Here is an 18,364-nt window from a genome sequence, read left to right as displayed (position 1 = left end):
AATGACAACAGACTGAAACCGTACGAAATACTGACGACACCAACAAATATGAAGGTTACACGAATATTTTATGCTTATGAAGTTCGGGTCACGATATCAGGCTTCGTAAGGATTACGGGCCACTTACGCATTAGGTGGACTTGTGGGCCCTGTGCCCAAGCCCAAAAACCACAAGCCTAAACCTACACCTAATATATAAGATCTTATAAGATCTGTACAAAATATTGCCAAATCTCTACAAAAGATTTGCAAAATCTCACCAAATCTCTGAAAATCTTTACAAAATCTCTAAGAGATTTTTGGTCTCTAAAGTATGGAGCATAAGAACTTAAGGATAATAGATTGATGGAAAATAGTGATATTAACCACTAAACAAAAACCATATTCAAGTTTATAAATAGGGATCCATATCCCCTCAATTGTGCAAACCATTCACAGTGTGTCTTCACACACTTAAAACTTCACACAACCAACCCTCACTACCCACCTCTCTCTCGATTCTTTTTCAGTAAACATAAAGAACTCATGACACACACACATAAAATACCCTCTCCCTCTCACTATTACCTAAACAAACACAGAGAAATCAATTTCTCACCCAAACCACACACACACCTCTCGGTCCCTCTCTCCCTCGTCGACGTCTGACCACCGGTAAATCGATGGAGCCGGCGACTCCCCTCTCTCCGGCGACTTTCACCTGCAACACCCACTCCCTTTTCACCGATCGTACCCCCCCCCTGTGTTGATTATCGGCTGATGGTGGTGGCGGCACGGCATCAACGACAGAGAACCGGCAGAGCCGGTGGTGGTGCGGCGGCTGCTATCAGGGAGGAGAGAGAGAGACTCGGAGGAAAGAGAGAGCGGCGGTGGTGGTGGATCCTCACGGCGGCGACGGTGGCGGCGTGGTTTTGTTCAGCGGCGGAGGTGGATGCGGGACCCACAACAGGTGGCAGTGGATGGTGTCGATAGGCAGCAGATGAAAGAGAGAGAGAGCTGAGAAGAATGAAAGAACCGGCGGTCGGTGCCTTTGACCGCCGGACATTGTGTTTATCCGGCAAAGTTCACCGGTTTCGGGTTGTTCAAGTAAGTTTCGGTTCAATTTTGACTAAGATTGTGCTCAGTTTCGAGTCTGGTCCGGATTCCTTTTGTCATCTCAGGTCTTGATTCAGATCCGAAGTGGTTCGAGTCTTGTTCGGGTCTCGCGGCACGGTTCAAAACGGGTCAGCAGCTCAGTCAAACGGCTCGGTTCGGTTTGACTCGGTCAAACCGAGTCAACTCAGTGTTCGGGTCAGCCGGTTCGCAACAGTAAATGATTTTGGTTTCAGTTCAGATTCGCATATGGGGCTCGCAGATCAAGTCTTGCGATTCGGCCCGGGTCGACTCGGTCAAACCCGAGTCAACTCGGTTAACGCAGTCAAAGCAAGTCAACTCAGTTGACTTGGTCAACCCAGTCAACCCTTTCAGCAATCGACACGAGAGTTTTGGGTAATAGTTAAAGCCGTGGTTTCGTTATGTTATTTTTATAATTTTTATCTAACGTGACAAACGAGCTCGAACCGACTAACGAATCTGCATTTAGTGAGTTGATTATTCATATTTGGCATTTTGATAAATTTCGTATATATTATGTGTTGGATTGTTGAATTTTGATATAATAACGACAACTGGGGTTGTCGGGGGCGTCCAAAAAACAGAGGAAACTCTGCCCGTTTTTCGAGAAAATCCGGAATATACAACGCGTTTTTTTATAAACTATTGAATTTTTGGAAAAACGAATACGAACATATAATATCTTTTGACGATACGTTACAAAAGCGATGATTCTTATATAAGCTTAAATATAGTTATATGTTATTTCGAATATCAAATGACATGATTTCATTTTGTAAAAATAAATATAAAGTTTTTATATTTATTCCAAATATCAAACAAGATGAATTCGCTTTTATAAAAATAAATATAGTATATATTTATTTTAAACATGCAACGACTCGATGAAGTTTTCATAAAATAAATATAACTTTTATATTTATTACGAACGCCGAAACGGCATATACATATATTTTGGCAAAATATACAAGATGCAATATATTTATAATACAAGCTTATTATACAATACTTTCATACGAATATTCCTACATACTCAAACGACTTCTCGGGGCAATTTAACTTAGTCATTTTCATTAAGTTAACTATTTACCGTCAAATCGTTCGATCAACGATTCGGTAGAGCTCGGTAACACATAGATTAGTTACCACATTATTCGAAACTTATTAGATATTCCGTGTTAGGAATACTTTAGAATGCACGCTAGCAAGTCGAGCCTTGGAAACGACATCAAGAAGTCGTAAATCAGCTAGCTTTGCACAGGAATATTCAGGTGAGTTCATAACCCCACTTTTTCACTGTTTTACATTTTTCTAAATGTTTTCGGGGTGGAAAGACATGCACATTTTGCAAAGCATACAAGAAATACACATTCATAAACCATTTTACAAGAAAGTTTTAACAGGCCCAAATGGTTTACGAAAAGCTTATGTTTTATACCGATTTTTCAAACAATTGTGTTTTTCAAGATATGCATACACACAAATTCTAGTTTTCTAAACTACGGGAAAATACAAATCCAAGAGCTTACAATACATGTGTTATGGTATGATGGAGTACAAAAACATTCAAGTGAAACGTTCTAGATCATGTCCCGAATAGGGTACCATAAGCACCATTAATCAACGTATACATTCAGACCGCGGAACAAAAGGTTAGATCTAATGGGTTTCAGGCAACCCCACTCTTGGCCTACTTCTACCAATGAGTGCTTCTGTGTCTCAGTCAAGGTGACAAAAATGCCTAGGTTTGGTGGCTTCCTATGTCGTGACACATGTTAGTGGCCTTGCAAACCACTAGCGATCTCAAACATTCATAGTACTCAGTTACAGATACATTCTAAAGGATACATTCAAACATTCATAGTACTCAGTTACAGATATGTTTTACAAGTTACGTTCAAACATTCATACATTCTACAAGTTACATACCATGCTTTCATTCAAGTATTTAAACATTCAAGTATTTAAACATTCAACAATACAACAAAAACCGGTCATTCAAAAAGATTTATTTTAAATCTTCTACAAACAAACTATGAACTCGCTCAACTTTATGTTGATTTTTCGCATGTTTCTTTCTCAGGTTGCATTTTAAGACAAGGCACGGTTGGAATAGGAGAACCATGAAGAGTCGAGTACTTAGTGGCGTTCATTTTCTAAAAGACTTAGATTGTTTGCTTCCGCTGTACAATGAAGATACCAGTCCAGTCACGCCAATGCTCTGATAAATTTCGGGGTGTGACAATTTACACACATAATAACACAAAAATACATATAATAACACCAAAGCACATTGTTTTATTGATAACCAACATTGTTTTACATTGAACCACGACCATAGAACACAGTTGTCACAGTCTCCCATACTTCAGGAAATTTCGTCCCGAAATTTTAACTAGAGGAAGCTTGTGAAAACAAATGCGGGTATTTCGCCTTCATCTGGTCCTCACGTTCCTAAGTAAACTCTGGGCCACGTTTGGAATCCCAACGAACTTTGACTAATTTAGTCTGTTTGTTCTTCAACTGTTTGAAAGTACGGTCCATTATCTCCACAGGTTTCTCGACAAAGTGCATCGTTTCATCGATTTGGATCTCGTCGAGAGGGATGTGAAGATCAGCGTCAGCTAAACACTTTCGCAGATTGGACATGTGAAAAGTCGGATAAATATTCCCAAGCTCTGGAGGTAGCTCTAGTCGATAGGCAACCTTCCCAAGTCTTTCCAAAATCTTAAATGGTCCCACATATCAAGGTGCAAGTTTTCCTTTCTTTCCAAATCTCACCACTCCCTTCCAAGGTGAAACCTTGAGTAGGACACGATCTCCGACTTGAAATTCTAAGGGCTTGCGTCGCATATCCGCATAACTCTTTTGACGGCTTCGAGCTGTCACAAGATTATCGCGGATTTTCTTTATTTTGTCTGTTGTTTCCAGAACGAGCTCAGGTGCAGTAAGCTGAGCTTCACCGGTCTCGTTCCAACATACAGGTGAACGACATTTTCGACCGTAGAGAGCTTCGAATGGTGCCATATTGATACTAGCATGATAGCTATTGTTGTAGGAAAACTCGATCAATGGCAGATGAGAATCCCAATTACCACCAAAGTCTATCACACATGCTCTAAGCATATCCTCCAAAGTTTGAATCGTTCGCTCAGATTGACCATCTGTTTGGGGATGATAAGTAGTGCTTAGATTCAGTTGGGTTCCCAAAGCAGATTGCATGGTCTTCTAGAAATGAGATGAAAATCGAGCATCACGATCAGAAATGATATCCAAGGGAACACCATGTCGTGATACAATCTCATCAACATAAATCTTTGCAAGTTTATCAGCAGATAGATCCTCGCGAATTGGAATAAAATGAGCTGATTTCGTTAATCGATCGATAACAACCCAAACAACATCATGACCTTTAGACGTACGCGGTAACTTAGTGATGAGATCCATCGCAATGTTCTCCCACTTCCAAACCGGTATCTCTGGTTGTACAAGCAAACCAGAAGGTCGTTGATGTTCAGCCTTGACTTTGAGACAAGTTAGGCATTTTGATACATACAAGGCAACATCCTTTTTCATACCAGGCCACCAGAACTTAGTACGAAGATCCTTGTACATTTTATCAGCACCAGGATGGATAAAATATCGAGACTTATGAGATTCATCCATTACAAGGTGCGAAGATCGTCTTGTTTCGAAATCCACAAACGATCCTTGAAGTAGAGCAACCCATCGTCCTTCCTTTCGAGCTTAAGCTCAACTTGACGTGGTAATTCCGTACCTATCAGATTTTGTGAAACACAAAATTGTTGAGCTTGAAGAACACGAGTTTAAAGATCAGATAGCGTTTGAACAGAATGAAGCTTGACTCTCTCTTTTCGACTAAGCGCATCGGTTACGACATTCGCCTTACCAGGATGGTAACGAATCTCGCAATCGTAATCGCTCAAGAGTTTAACCCAACGTCGTTGCCTCATGTTCAGCTCTTTCTGATTGAGAATATGCTGGAGACTTTTGTGGTCTGTTAAAACCACACACTTCGTTCCATAGAGGTAGTGTCTCCAGATTTTCAGCGCGAAAACCACAGCTCCAAACTCAAGATCATGAGTTGTGTAGTTCTTCTCGTGAATTTTCAGCTGTCTAGATGCATATGCAACAACTTTACCTCGTTGCATGAGGACGCAACCACGGCCTAAGTTGGACGCATCACAATAGACAACGAAATCATCGTTTCCATCGGGCAGAGATAAAATAGGAGCATCACATAACTTCTGTTTCAGCGTTTGGAACGCTTCTTCTTGGTTGGGTCCCCACTCAAAAGGCTTATTCTTCTGAGTCAAAGCAGTGAGTGGAACCGCAATTTTTGAGAAGTTTGAAATGAATCGACGATAATAACCAGCAAGACAGAAAAGATCGAATCTCTGTAGGCATTGTTGGTGTATTCCAGTCTTTAATAGCAACAATCTTGGATGGTTCCACATGAATACCCTGCTCATTGACTATATGACCCAAGAATTGAACTTCTTTAAGCCATAATTCACACTTGGAGAATTTAGCAAAAAGTTGTTCCTTCTTCAGAAGTTCCAATGTTAAGCGAAGGTGTTGCTCGTGCTCGGCTCGAGACTTCGAATAGAAAAGAATATCGTAGATGAACACAATAATGAACTTGTCTAAATAACGTTTGCAGACCCTATTCATTAATTCCATAAAGATAGCTGGAGCATTCGTCAAACCAAAAGGCATGACAGTAAACTCATAATGCCCATATCTTGTGCGGAAAGCAGTTTTGGGAATATCTTCTTCGAGAACACGAAGTTGATGATACCCAGAACGCAGATCGATCTTGGAAAAGCATGAAGCACCTTGCAGCTGGTCGAAGAGATCATCAATTCGAGGTAGGGGATATCGATTCTTGATGGTAAGCTTATTCAGCTCATGATAATCGATACACATTCGAAAAGGTCCATCTTTCTTTTTCACGAAGAGGATAGGAGCTCCCCAAGGCGAAAAGCTCGGACGGATGAATCCTTTATCAAATAATTCTTGAAGCTGCTTCGATAACTCTTGCATCTCCGACGGTGCAAGATGATAAGGTGCTTTTGCAATCGGGTTGGCATTGGGTACAAGGTCAATATGAAACTCGACTTGACGAACTAGAGGCAAACCAGGCATATCATCAGGAAACACCTCTGGATAATCCCGAACAATCGGAATATCCTGAATACTCTTACTCTTGCCTTTCTCCTCGGTGACATGTGCTAGAAAAGCAACATATCCTTTTCTCAAATACCTCTGAGCTTCCATACATGACATAAGCTTCAATCCACCTGAAGGTTTCTCGCCACGAACTTCCATAATTTCGCCAGAAGACAAAGGAATACGAACAATCTTATCGAAACAAACCACCTCAGCGTGGTGTTTGGTTAACCAATCCATTCCAACGATAATGTCGAAGCTCCCAAGTTGCATCGGTGTGAGGTCAATAGGAAAAAAGATGGTTATCAAGGTTCAACTGACAATCACGAATAACAGAGTCGAGAACAAGGGGTTTACCAGTAGCAACTTCCACGGATAAGGGATTCCTCAGTTTAGTTCTAGGTATCGCAAGCAAAGGCTCAAAAGATAAAGAAACAAAACTTCTATTGGCTCCAAAATCAAAAAGAATAGATGCAGGTCGATTGTTAACAAGAAACGTACCGTTAACCACTTCGTTGTCGGCCCTCGCTTCGTTCGCATTCAAGTTGTACGCTCGCCCACGAGCGGGATTCACATTGGTGTTGACATTTGCATTCGGGTTCGCATTAGCATTCGCGTTCGCATTCACCAGCCTCGGACAGTTGTTGCGGAAGTGTCCAAACTCTCCACAGTTGAAACATGAACCCGGTGGGAATCTCGCAGCATTCCCCTGAACCGGAGCTTGAACCTGAGCAACCTGATTTTGTCCCAAGCGACAAATATTGGCCAAATGCCCAAGTTTACCACACGTTGTGCATTGATTACAAGCTTGCTGTGCAACATGATGACCGTTGCAGCGTGCACAATGAGGTGCGGTACCTGCATACGCCTTCTTTGCAGGAGGCTGGGCCGGTGGGTTCTGATAAGTCTGTGCCGTAACAGCAAAGTTCTAGGCACCTTTTCGCTTCCTTGATTTCTTCGACGTCTCACCTTCCTTACCCTTACCCTTTTTCTTGTCCTTCCCAGAATCAGTCGCCTTCTTTTTATCACCCTTGTGGGTGAGTTTACCCTTCCTGACTTGAGACTCAGTCAGGGTAGCAGACAACTCAATCGCATGATGGATGGTAGTAGGATTAACACCGGTCACAATATCTTGAATGGAATCGGGTAAACCATCAATATATCTCTCAATTGCTTTCTCCAGAGGGGTAACCATAGTGGGACACAATAGAATGAGTTCCTCAAAACGATCTGTGTACGCACAGTGTTCAGCCCCATCTTGCTTTAAATCGTCAAACTCTCGCTCCAACGCCCGAATTTCGTGACGGGGACAAAACTCCTTCATCATGAGAGCCCGAAGCTCTTCCCATGTTTGTGCCAACGCCACTTCGGAACCCCTATCACGCATAATACCATTCCACCAGGTAAGCTCTCGCTTCTCAAACACACTTGAAGTAAATTCAACCTTCCGCGCATTCGGACACTACACATGTCTGAATGTGCTCTCGATACTCTCAAACCACTACAGGAGCGCAGTTGCTCCTTGTGACCCAGAAAACTTTAGAGGCTTAGCATAATTGAAGTTCTTGAAATTACACGGTGCGTTATTGTTGTTATTATTGTTGTTGTATATCTCGTGGACTTGGGTCACAACGCCGGGAAGCACAGCAGCCATTTGCTGAGAGACCAGGGCTGTGATTTCTTCAATAGTGAAAGATTGTGCTTCACATCGAGGAGGCATTGTCTAACAAGGAAACAGAGGAAACGAGTGAGGTTGAAAAGCAAAAGAGGTATCGATAAAACACAAGAGAGGCGATCATTTGTTCGTTACCTCGAACAAACAAACGACACGCACAGACTCATCAAAGTAAATGGATCAAAAATAATGTATCGCTGAAGACATACTCGCCTATAAGTGGACACTCACCCCAAGAGTTCCCAGGTAAGAGTGACGGGTCCGATACTGCGGATTTGTACGAACACTCTAGCCTTAGACAGAAGACCCAGGGTACAGGCACCCACCCTTCCAGTTTGCACATGTTCACACTATTTAGACCCAAACTTTGACGAGATTTTTGAAAACTTAAAGGGTTCAAAACTTTATAACAAAGGGTTCAAAACCTAGTAATCAATCATCCTAGAACAGATGATTAGTTTTCAAAGCAGATTCGAATATTGTGTTCTCGTTGTGGTTATCACCTAAGAATAGGTGACGGTTTTGTTTTAAAATCTAAACGCAAGAAACTTGCATTAGGGTCCTAAAAGTTATAGTCTAGGTCAAAGCATTACTAATAACCTAATTCCCTATAACCATTGGCTCTGATACCAACTTCTTCTGTCACACCCCAACCACGTAGGACAACAAACCGTGGCGGAATCGTCGGGGAGTGTTGCAACACAATTATTGTTTCATAACCATGGATACAAAAAGTGTTTCGTTTTATTAATAATATTAAATATTCACATTGTCTTAATGTTGGAACCTGAAGGTTTATACATGAAGGATTGCTTAGTTAAAGGATTGATTTTGTAATTGTTTGGTTTATATTTTGGGTCGACATGTATGGGTTGGGCTAGTATGGCCGGTTTCGAGTGAGCCTAGGTTAGTAGTCCATATGTTTAGTATTTAAACAAACCTCAACCATTTGGTTGACGTTGATCAGCTTGTTGCGACTAGAAGGCCAGCCGAAAACATCAAGAAGTCTTGTATTAGTCATTGTTCAACTTTGAATGCAAGATATTCTGGTTTGTGTTTGATCATTATTGTTTCGTTTATCTTTTAGTTCTTGAATCGGTTTGTGACTGTTTTCCGCACTTTCACAAGCTAGTGTTTGATATCATTGAGAGATCCTAACGGGTTTTACAATTGGTATCAGAGCCAAGAAACCAATCTTGGTTTGGTGTTGATATCATCCTGATTCAAGGACATCTTATGCTACTGATCCAGTTTTTATAGTGTTTGTTTTGCAGTGATAACAGTTTTGGTTGCATGTTCTGTCTACGGATCATTCAATCTTCAAACTGTTCTTTGAAATTATCGAAAGAAGTTACTGATTTTGGTTTGTGTAATTTCAGAGAGTTGTTTGCTGATTTCTCGGAGTTTTGGTGATCAAAGAAAATTTAAAGATTACGATATCTTTGAATTTTTTGAAAAGTGCTGAAAATCAGGGATTACAAGCCAACAGATTTATCTCACATTTGTTTTGCAGGTCTCGACTCGCAATCAACTGTGGTCTCGACTTGTCTGCTTTTGGTCTCGACTCACAATCAACTGTGGTCTCGACTTGTCTGCTTTTGGTCTCGACTCGCAATCAACTGTGGTCTCGACTTGTCTGCTTTTGGTCTCGACTCTCAATCAACTAAGGTCTCGACTTGTCTGCTTTTGGTCTCGACTCGCAACCATCTGTAGTCTCAAGTTGTCTGCCTTTAGTCTCGACTCGCAACCGTGGTCTCGACTCGCAACGACACTGTGCAACGTGATTTGGACTTGGACTTGGACTTTGAACTGTTAACAGAATTTTTGGACTTAAAATAATTAATTGATTAATTAATTATGTCTACAAATAATGTTGATTTGGCTGCCCTTAACAAACAACAAGAACTGGATTCAAAGGTTGGAACCACTACACGCATTCCAAGGTTGACCGATGCTAAGGACTTTCCGGAGTGGAAATGGCGTTTTGAACAACATGTGAAGGTCAAGGATTCTAAAGTTTGGAGAAGTATTATGAGAGGTCCAAGGGAGATAATGACAGATAGTCCTACTGAACCGGGTTTAAAAGTAAATAAAGCCAAAAGTGAATATACTGAAGAGGATTTCAGTATAATTGAAGTAGATGAAATAGCATTATCCGATTTAACCATGGGATTAGGCCCAGATATTGCTATTGGCTTTCGTACCTGCAAATCTGCCAAGGAACTGTGGGAATCTTTGATCGATGTTTACGAAGGAAATGAGGACATGAAGGAGAGCCGAAGAAATTTGCTCAGACAGAGTTTCAACAATTTCAATCATATCTATGGAGAAACCGTTGATAACCAACTTCAGAGGTTTGTCAAACTGGTCACTCAAATGCAGATGGAAGAAATTCATACGTCAAATGCTTCGAAAAATAGACAACTTTTGAATGCGTTACCAAAAAGCTGGGATCATCATGTTGCAATGATCAAGAAAACAAAAGATCTTGCTAGGTGCAGTTTGTCAGAAATGATTTCTCATATCAAAGCATGTGAACTAGATGATAAACAAAGAGAAACCAATCATATGAACAACATGCTAGCTGCAGGATTCACTATTGCTCCTACTTCGTCAAACAATAACAATGCAGCTCTTTTGTCTCAAGGAGGATTTCAAATGTTTAGCAATGCGGCATCTGCTAAGGTTGCTCCTACTTCAGCAAATGTCTATTACTCTGGGTCTCCTACACAAGCTGCTCCATCACCTTCTACTGCTGCTTCTGCTTCTGCTGTGAATGCATCCTCTGCGGCTCCTACTTCCACTGTGAAAAATGAGATGATTGCTTTCTTTACATAACAGTCTAAAGAAAATCTGGATATCGCAGCCTCTGTTATAAACTGTTTGAATGCATTTGTTGCAGGAAAAAATGACCCTCCTAAATGGTGTGGCGATGACCTACATCAGATTCATGCTGATGATGTTGAAGAAATGGATATCACTTGGCAGATGGCTATGGCTGCATTCAGGGCAACAAGGTTTATGAAAAGAACTGGTAAAAACAGATGGGGTGCTTCATTTACAGGAGCGTCTACAGTGCCCTTTAAATTACGTTGTTACAACTGTCATGAGGAAGGACACTATGCTCGAAACTGCACAAAGCCTGTGATTAATAGAGAACAGACTCCTGCCCAGCCCGTAACACCTAATCGAGAAAGAGCTCTTGTGACCACATCTAGTATAACGAATGATGCTGCTACTGGAAGTCCTCAACCACAGGGATTAGCTCAAGCCCTGGTGGTTCAGCCTAACATCAACTTTGATTGGAATTCAAAAATTGAGCGACTGAACATTTCAGCTCCAGAAAATCAAGCTACTTTAAATAACATTGCTTTCATGACCTCAAATGATCAAGTTTCTGTACCAGAGGAGGAGGCATCAGCTAAAAACTTAGCTCTCATGACCCAGATTCTTTCAGCTCCAGTTAAAGGTCTCACCAAGAAGGGGTACTTTCTGCTTTCTGTACTCCTGAGTGTAGAGAAAGAGTTGAAGTTTATAGAATGCACGATGCTGAGCTAATTCAAGATTATCAAGATATCAAAAATAAAAACTTTACTTTATCAAAAAACGAAAAACTTTATAAGGAAAAGATTGAAGCTCAGCGAAAATACATCGTCAAACTCAAGGATGATGTAAGTGTGAAATCATCACAACTCTTATATGTTCAGGAGAAACTGTGCGCTGTGACTAAGGAACTGGAAGATATCAGAGATAGATATCAAATAAATGAGCTTAATATTAAGAAATTTGATTCTTCCAGTAAATTAGTCAAAAACTTGTGTGATCAACAGCTCGCATACAAGGAAAATAAAGGGCGTGGTTTGGGTTTTAATCAGGCTCCTCCTCCTTATAATAACAATTATACTTATTTACCCATGACTGAGGAGGAGATGATGAATGAGAGTAGAATGACCTATGGTCCAAAAAATAATAAGTCATCATTTAATGACAGACCAATTGAGAAACAGAAGTCTTCTCAAGTAAATTTTGTTTCTAAAGGCTCTATCGATCCTAACTCTTCGTCTTCATGTGCAGATAAAGTATTTGAAGTAAAATGTGAAGATGTTCTCGGGAGTGAACCAGTTGTTCATACAAATATTTCTGATAATTATTTTGAACAAGCTGAATCTGATATTGCTTTTGGTCGGTCTTTATTTGCGTCATTTTCTGCTTATGTTTCGTCTTGTGAGCCTGATGTTTTGGGCAAAACTGCTAATGTTTGTGTTGAACCTTTGAACAATATGTCTGATGATGAATTTTCTTCAGTTAATGATTGTGAATCTGATGTTTCTAACCCTTTGGTTGATGAAAGTGTTACAGGTGAGGTCCCTCAGGACACATTCAGTGAAACCACTGAAACGTCTTCACAAGAAAATCAGGAGTCTCGTGATTCTTCTTCTGAATCTGTCTCAGTGGGAATCCCTAATGTTGAATCTAGTGGGATCCCATTGGAAACTGTAGTGGAAATTGAACCTGAATTAGTTTCACATGATAAATGTGTTGATGAAACACATATTGATGAGACTTCTGCGTGTTCAAATACTAAAACTGATTTTGATAAAGAAGAAAAGGGATTTGAGTTAAATAAAGAGTCATTAGAAAATGTTTTTGAAAGTAAAACATCAACTTCAAATGATGATCTTAGTAAAGAAAGGGTGTCAAGTTGTTCATCAACATCACATGAATGTGTAACTTCTAATCAGCAGACATCAAAATGCTCAGAACAGCCACAAGCAAAGCATATTAGGAAAACCAAAACGTCCAATCATTCAAAATCAAACAAAGATTCTTTTCTAAAGTATCAAAATTTTCAAAATACTCATACAATGAAACGGCAAACATGTTTGAATAGTGGAATTGCTGGACACATTGCCAGAAACTGTGTTCAACTCCCAAGTGCTCAGTTCAAGGAGAAGTTTGTACAAAATCAGAAGGTCAAGTCTAACCGATATCGTTGTTCAGAGTCAATGATGACTGAAAAGACTAAGACAATGAAAAACAACTATCGCAAGATTAAACCTTCTGATCATGATTGGAATGCAGCCAAACGTAAAAAACAAAATCAACAAAATGATTTTCGACGAAATCAATATAACGCTTTTGGTAACTACAATTCTCAATGGTCAAACAAGCATTGGAAACCTAAAGCTAAGGCCGCGCAATCCAATCCGTCTCATACACGTTATCGAAATTCTGCCGTTAGAAATACTTCGAAGTTTTTAAATAAAGACAATTTAGTGTAGCAGAGAGTAACTTACATTGATGCACAAGGAAAACCCAGATCCACTATGGGCTGGGTTCCTAAATCTAACTAATCCCGCTAATCGTGCAGGAACAGCTGTGGAGGACTACCGTGCGCCTCTGGTACATGGATAGTGGCTGTTCCAGGCACATGACAGGAGACTTATCCCAACTGGTAAATGTCAAGGAATTTAATGGTGGATATGTCTCATTTGCGGGAGGAGAATCAGGAAGGATCACATTGAAAGGAACAGTAAGAAACGACGTTTTAAGCTTCGAGAATGTTAACTATGTTCCAGAACTGAAACACAATCTGTTGAGCATTTCTCAGATTTGTGATCGAGGAAATTCAGTTCACTTTACAAAGAAAGGATGTCATGTACTTAAACCTGGGATTGTCATTCCCAAAAGAATGGTTCTTAATGTCAGCAGAGAGACGAGGAAATGCGTATGTGATTGATATGAACAAGAAACCGTGTGAAGAAGTTACTTGCCTATTCTCGAAGATTTCAGAACATGATGGTCTACTGTGGCATCGTCGCCTAGGGCATGTGAACATGAAGAACCTGAACCGACGGGCTAAAGGTCAACTAGTACGTGATCTTCCAATAAAAGATTTCATGTTGGTTGAAAAATGTGTTGCTTATGCGAAAGGAAAAGCTCATCGAAAACCTCATAAGGCTAAACCTGCACCCTCGACGAAAGCCGTGCTCAAATTACTTCACATGAATCTTTTTGGTCCAGTGAATGTGTTGAGTATTGGCAAGAAAGCTTATCGTCTTGTAATCGTTGATGATTACTCCCGTTACACCTGGGTGTATTTTCTCAGTCACAAGAATGAAGCTACAGTCTTAGTGAAACAATTTATCACTCTGGCTGAAAATCAAGCGAGTACCAAGGTGAAGGTTATTCGATCTAAAAATGGGACAGAATTCAAGAACTTTACTTTGGACACATTCTGCACTAAAAAGGGAATTGATCGTCAGTATAGTGCACCACGAACTCCTCAACAGAATGGAGTAGCTGAAAGAAGAAATAGTACTCTTATCGAGGCTGCAAGAACTATGCTGGCTGACTCGAAGCTTCCTATTTTCTTTTGGGCCGAAGCTGTTAGCACGGCTTGTTACGTCCAGAATCATGCTTTAGTAAATAAACGTCATATGAAAACTCCTTATGAGATTCTGGAAGGACGTAAACCTTCGGTTTCACACTTTCGTATCTTTGGATGTCCTTGTGTATTATTACTTATGGACTCTAATGGAAAGTTTGAGGTCAAAGGGGACGAATGTTTCTTTGTTGGATATGCTAAAGGCTCTGCCTATAGGGTATACAACAAAGTAACTAAAAAGGTCGTCGAGTCGTGCAACATTGAATGGCTTGAAGAAAACGCTACGGATGCTAGAGTTGGACCAGATTGGTTATATGACTATTCTGAGTTGTTTAAATCATTTAATATTTTGTCAAGTGATTTTTCAGATGCAGGTGTGTCTATTCCAAAACAATCGTTGTCTTTTGAGGACGCTGAAGAAGAAGAACAGACAGAAGGAAGCATCAGACATCATACCATTGACCCACCGGGAATGGTTTTCATTCAACATCCTATGCCTCAGCAAACGTCCCATCAATCCCCTGAAGGTGCTTCAACAGGTGGTACTGTATCTAATGGTTCAGGATCTGAACTATTTCCTGAATCCATTCCTGAAGATTGCATTGTTACCACTCCATTCGTTCATCATACTGCAGCATCTAATGAGGGGGAGTCTAGCAACACCTCTGCTGCTAATCAAGATGCTTCTCCTGAAGACGAGACCGTACCTAACATGGCAATACCTACAAGTGTCCAACGAAATCACCCTATAGAGAATGTGATTGGTCCTGTAAATGCAGGAGTTTTAACCAGGAGCCAATCAGGAACCATCAATACATGCTTATGCATGAAGAGCTGAACCAGTTTGAGAAGCTTGGAGTATGGAAACTTGTCAAGTTGCCAAAGGGAAAGCGCAAACTTGGAACTAGATGGGTGTTTCTAAACAAGCAAGATTCTGCAGGGGTTATTGTTCGAAATAAAGCAAGGCTGGTGGTTCAGGGTTTTCGACAAATAGAGGGTCTGGATTATGATGAAGTATATGCTCCGGTTGCCCGACTTGAAGCCATCCGGATCTTCTTAGCTTACGCATCATATATGGGGTTCACTGTATATCAGATGGATGTCAAGACAGCGTTTCTATATGGAGATGTGAAGGAAGAAATCTTTGTTGTGCAGCCACCAGGTTTTGCGCATCCAGATCATCCAGAATATGCCTACAAGCTAGACAAGGCAATATGGATTACACCAAGCACCACGAGCTTGGTATGCTACACTAACTGAACATCTTTTGGCTCATGGGTACACACGTGGCACGATAGACCAGACTCTGTTTATCAAGAAAGTGGGCAAGGATCAGATCTTGGTTCAAATTTATGTCGATGATATTATCTTTGGATCTACAAGTGAGGAGCTTTGCAAGGAGTTTGAGAGAGTTATGAAAAAGAAGTTTGAAATGAGTGCTCTCGGGGAAATGACACTGTTCTTGGGTCTACAAGTCAAACAGAATTCTCAAGGCATTCTTACTCATCAAGGGAAGTATGTGGATGATGTGCTAGCAAAATTCAAGTTTTCCGACGTAAAATCAGCCGAAACACCAATGGCAGAGAGACCGTTATTAACTGAAGATGAAGAAGGATCTCCTGTTGATCAACGTCAGTATAGGTCTATGATCAGGTCGTTGATGTATCTGACAGCTAGCCGTCCGGATATCATGTTTGCTGTCTGTAACTACGCAAGATATCAGGATAATCCTAAAACTTCTCATCTTACTGCTGTTAAACGAATCTTTCGGTACCTTAAAGGCCGACCTCGGTTTGGTCTGTGGTATCCGAGGGATTCCAATTTTGACTTGTTTGCGTTTTCTGATTGCAACTTTGGAGGTACTGATAGTGACAGGAAATCTACATCAGCTGGATGCCAATTTCTGGATGACAGGCTCATTTCTTGGCAATGCAAGAAACAACAAACGGTGGCGATTTCTACAGCTGAAGCTGAGTACGTTGTCGCCTCTGCATCTTGCTCTCAAGTGGTGTGGATGCAACATCAATTGCAGGACTACGGTTTGACTTATCTCAATACTACTATTTACTACGATAATGATGCTGCAATATAAATAGTTAGAAATCCTGTCTTTCACTCCAAAACCAAGCACATAGACATAAAAGTTCATTTCATTAGAGACTGCTTTGACAGAGGTCTTATTACACTTGAGCAAATCGACACAGATGCAAATGCTGCCGATTTGTTCACCAAACCTGTCAGCAGCTCAAAATCCAAAGTGCTTGTGGATTTTCTGAAAATGATCCGTTTCACTGACTGAGCATGTTTTTGTTTCGTAGGTAAATTTGTTCATAAAGTTTTCTATTCTTAGGTAGTTTTTATTTATGCTCAAATTTAGGGGGAGAAAAAAAATAAATAAATAAAAACATAAAATACAAAAACAATAAAAAATTTGAAAAATACAAAAAGAATCTTTGCATGACACGGGAGATGATATGAATTTTCACATTATGGTCAAGGGCTGACTCATGTAAGACCAGTATCGAAACAATTTGACTCTAGTATTGATGTGTTGGTAGGCTCTATTCTTAAGACTGGAATCATTGGCTGTTTTTGTTCAGAACTAAAATAGTACATGACCCCAGGAAAGAAAATCACCTGGAATTAGCTCATGTCTATTTGAATGTCTGTATGTTGTCCCGATACACACAATTTTGGCCTGACTCTGAAATCTTCTCTGAAAAAGTCGTGTATCTCCTCTGCTGCATCCAGATATATGCTGACCTGGAGGTGCTAGGCAACGTCAGCTTCTGCTGCATCCAGATACATGCTGACCTAGCTGTACGTTGTCGCTTGGTAGATCAATTAAACACCCGAAAGAGGCCCTCAAGTGCCCAAAAGAAACCCAAGAAACCTATATCAAATTGAGAAAAACTCATGATCTGTATATTATACCATCTTTGCTTAAGATCTATTCTGTTCTCTTCTTAATCTATTCCCAGTTAAGATTTCAGAGATCTGTATTGGACTTGTGAAATATGTGGTAGGGAAGCTACTTGCATGATAGAGTGTGTTGTTTATACTTCCGGGATTTGATTAGTATTTGTTTGGGTTTTCATTGTTAAGAAATCAAAACATGATAAAATTTGTTACAGGCAGTTATATGGAAAAGGTCTAGGGAGATGAGTTTAGGTGGACAAATATACTGGCAATCATCTAGATCATTCGGTAGTAGATCAGTGTTGATAAGTGAAGTTAAGCCCGAAACCTCGTGATTTGATCCCTGAGCAATTTTGTAAATTTCCTACTTTATTATTATTATTTTTTTTGTAAATAATAGTTTTTATTATTTAATTTTTGTTTTAGGTTTTGCATTTATAAATCATGCTCAGAAGGTTTAGTGGATTATTAAAATTATAACTGATTTATTAAAAGGATTTTTGTCATAAATTATTTTATCAAAAGAAATCCTTTAAGTCGGTTAAGCCCAAATGTTTGGTCTCGGCCCAAAGTCAAAGGCCCAGTTCACTTAGGGTTGGGGTATAAAACACAGGTCTCGAGTCGAGACCTCATTTCTCACTCGAGACCAAGTGCTATTCTCTCTCAAAAATTCCGGCAAGCATTTAATATTTCCAATGCGTTCTTCAGTCTCGATTCATCAAACTGGTTTTCCGGTCTCGATTCATCGGTTTTTAAAGGTATTTTGATGATTTGTTTGAAGTTTTGCAGGAAGTTTGAAGATTTGATGCTGATTTGATGAAGATTTGAAGATGACCAAGAACCCTAGTTTTAAATATATTTTGGTCTTCAAATAAATCATAGGATGTTTTTGGGATTTTGATCCAAAATCTGAAAAGATGAAGTTATTTGTGGTTACGAGTCGCGATCTCATGGTCTCGACTTGAGATCTCAAGGTCTCGACTCATGGTCTCAACTCGAGACCTCAAAGTCTCTACTCATGGTCTCGACTCAATAAATCATGATTTCGACTCGAGAACTCATGGTCTCGACTTATG

At 40.2% G+C, this 18,364-nt stretch overlaps 1 long non-coding RNA gene across 1 annotated transcript; it reads left to right on the top strand.

Annotated features, from left to right (window-relative positions):
• Positions 1–585: 585 nt before the first annotated feature.
• On the top strand, positions 586–1,616 carry LOC110934875. The gene is made up of 2 exons (XR_002588698.2): positions 586–1,086; positions 1,161–1,616. It is a non-coding gene; the product is annotated as an uncharacterized LOC110934875 (long non-coding RNA).
• Positions 1,617–18,364: the final 16,748 nt, after the last annotated feature.

Source organism: Helianthus annuus, chromosome 4, assembly GCF_002127325.2.
Source record: "Helianthus annuus cultivar XRQ/B chromosome 4, HanXRQr2.0-SUNRISE, whole genome shotgun sequence".
NCBI lineage: Eukaryota > Viridiplantae > Streptophyta > Magnoliopsida > Asterales > Asteraceae > Helianthus > Helianthus annuus.
Note: the sequence above shows the minus strand (reverse complement) of the source record. Positions and strands in the feature narration are given on the sequence as shown.